Genomic DNA, 3,315 nt, shown 5'->3' with positions numbered 1-3,315 from the left:
AATGCACCAGCCTGCATAAGTGTCACTTCGATATCGATGACTAGGTATATGTATGTGGCATATCAACTTATAAACTTTTAACTAACTATTGCATAAATGTACATTTGTTGTTTCGAATGCCGTGGATCTTCGGTCGACCCACTGGCACTGTCTGCCAAAGTTGCAGAAAGTAAAAGTAACTTACTTGTATAGTACTTACGTACATGTATGTATGTACGAGTACTTGGGTGAAGCATTGCCTTGCCACCATCATCAACACGTGAGTGTTTCCGACAAATGCTCATTGATGCCGGTTGGGAGTTTTTGCTGCTAGTGCATCTTGCGCTGTCATTTGGTGTTGTTTCGATTTTCTCACCATCCAGTGCAGCAGCAGCGTAGTTAGTGTAACAATTTGCATTTTACTTACATATGTACATAGTTTATGTTTGCTCTGTGGCACAGTTGCTGAATGATTCGCCTGAATTTGAGCGATGGCCCGGAGTATGTTTACTTTAAGGCGATTGCCGATTGTGGCTTCTTGGCAGGCACCTACGACTTCAAAAACCCCACAAGTAGATAGATATCATCCACGACCATATCCACCCATATCGCTCAATTTGGTCCAAAATAAGAAAGGTATTCATATAGGTCTGCAGGTCTCGCCGTCGTTTTCGGAAAAACACCGAGCAATAACGCCGCCACACAGTGCGGCCGAAATCCAAAAGTGCGGCCAAAGTTCGAAACTTTATAGACTTTTTTTCGCAAAGGGGTTTCGGGGTCGCTAATTACGAATCGGCTGTCAAAATTGCGAAATTCAAAATGGCGGATCCAATTTGGCGTCTGGTCCTGCGAAAAATTTTAAAGTTTTTCTGTGTTCCGAAACTTTGTATGGAAATTTTATCAGGAAATTTAGTGATTGTAAATAAATGTGCGAAAACATCAACAATTTTTGAAATCGTCTTTAAATTTTTTATTAAAATTAACAATACACCAAGTTTTAACAATTTATGTTTTTGCATTTCATTTTCAGAATTTCGAAGTTCAAAATGGCGGATCCAATTTAATGTCTGGTCATGGGAAAGATTTTAAAGTTTTCCTGCGTTCCAAAACTTTGTAATTACCTGGAAATTTAGTAATTGAAAATAAATGTTCCAAAACATCAAAAAGTTTTGAAATCGTCTCAAAGTTGTTTATTAAAATTAATAACATAATATAGTCATAATTATAAGCCCACCACATGCTGACAAGTTTTAACTATTTATATTTTGTTTTTTAAATTTACAGAATTTCAAAGTTCAAAATAACGGATGCAATATGGAGTCTGATCAAGCGAACAAATTCAAAGTTCTCTTACGTTGCAAAACTTTGTAATTACCAGGAAATTTAGTGATTGCAAATAAATGTGCGAAAACATCAAAAATTTTTGAAGTCGTCAAAAAAATGTTTGTTAAAATTATTAATACACCAGGGGTCATAATCATAAGCCCACCACATAATGACAAGTTTTAACAATTTATCTTTTCGTTTATTTTAGTTTAGTTATTTTTTTATAAAAGTATAGTTAATTCTTTAACAAAGACCGAATAAATCCAAGTTTCAAACATTGTGCAATATTTAAAAAAAAAATCAAGAAAATTTCATAAAAATTTCGAGGTTCTTATTTTCTTAAAAATATTTAGAGTATGCAATTTTGTAGCACACTCCATTTTAGTGCAAGTTTGAAGTAGCTAGGACTTACCGTTGATTTTTGAATTTTTTGCTGTTGTTGACGATGTCAGTAATTTTATGTCAAATGAAGTACACAGCTAGACAAAGCGGATCGCTCCGAATATGGAGTGAAAAGGACTCCCACAGAAACACTTCGACGGAGTGTTTTCAGAATGTCATAGGGACTCCCACAGCAACATTTCGAATGAGTGTTTTCGAGGCGCTCCGAATGTAGTGTGAAAAGGCAGCCAAAGTTTTTTTTTCTTTGTATCTAGCCTGTAAGATGAAAATGAAATTTTCGATCAAAAAGGGGGTCATCACTTCCGAATGTTCCTGTTCCAAATGGACAACGCAAAACAGGCAGTTGACGAATGCATTTAGAGGTAAGCAATAACGCATAAAAAATTACTTTTGGCTAATTTTGAAACTTTCTGACAAAGAATTCAATAAAGCGAACACAAAGTTGTTCCACACTGCAAGGGAACGACTTCAAAATAAAAAATTATAATAATAAATATTTTTTGTTTATTTCATTTATTTTTTTTCGTTTTTTACTGAGTAATACGTTAAATCATTTTTTTTTAGCAATACTCGTACATAAAGATATACGAACTTACTTACATACATATACACCTACCAAGGCTACCTGATGGCATCCCAAAAGTGGTCCTGAAGCTGGCAATTAATGCAGTTGTGCTTAGAGCAGGACTGCTTTCCTGACATGTGGAAAATGCAGAATTTACTGTTGCTACCGAAACCGAGAAAACCACCTGGTTTACTTGGATCATATCGGCCAATAGACCTTTTGGACACCATGGGGAAGATTCTAGTCAGAATTATCCTCAATCGTCTTCTTTACATCACTGAAAGCGACAACGGGTTATCGCAACGGCAATAAGGTTCAATCATAACAGCAATAAAAAGGGCTGTGGAAACTATAAAAGATGCAGTCTCTGGCAAGCACTGGAAAGGAGGTAGTAAGAAACACTGCACCACAGTCACACTTGATGTCAAAAATGCGTTCAAAACCGTGGACTGGAAACATATTCTGAGATCGCTCACGAAAACAACTGTCCCGCCATACCTTTTCAACATCATCCATAGCTGCCTCAGCCGACGGGCTCTTTTGTATGATACGGAGAAAGGGAGAAAAATGCATGAAATAACAGCAGGAAACGGTACAGGACGGTAGGGGGTTTAGTTCGGGTTAGAGTTCCACACTGACGGTGTACAGGCTTTCGATGCTTCCTCCTCCAAAGAAAAGGAAAACCTACCATGTACAGCATGCGATTAAATTCAAGCTCAAATTTCAGAATACACTATTCCTTCTTTCTTCGGTCATTTTTAAATCTGCTCTTAAAATACATCCAAATTGAACAAAGTATTCATGTACTTATGTATGTATGTTCATATAAACGAGTGCGTGACTCACAGTTCGAATGAAAGCAAAACTATTTATTGTGCATTCCTCCCACATAAATTACAGATTAACTATCAAGCGTTAAAAGCGCATTATAAAATACATAATAACACACACAACTTTATAACTACGTACAGTATGTATGTATGTACTATGCGTATACAAATTTTCTAAAGTACCGTACATTTACCAAATAAATAGCGCCAAAA

The sequence above is a fragment of the Rhagoletis pomonella genome, unplaced genomic scaffold (genome assembly GCF_013731165.1).
Source record: "Rhagoletis pomonella isolate Grant_MI unplaced genomic scaffold, Rhpom_1.0 Rhpom_scaffold_00001, whole genome shotgun sequence".
Taxonomy (NCBI): Eukaryota; Metazoa; Arthropoda; class Insecta; order Diptera; family Tephritidae; genus Rhagoletis; species Rhagoletis pomonella.
Note: the sequence above shows the minus strand (reverse complement) of the source record.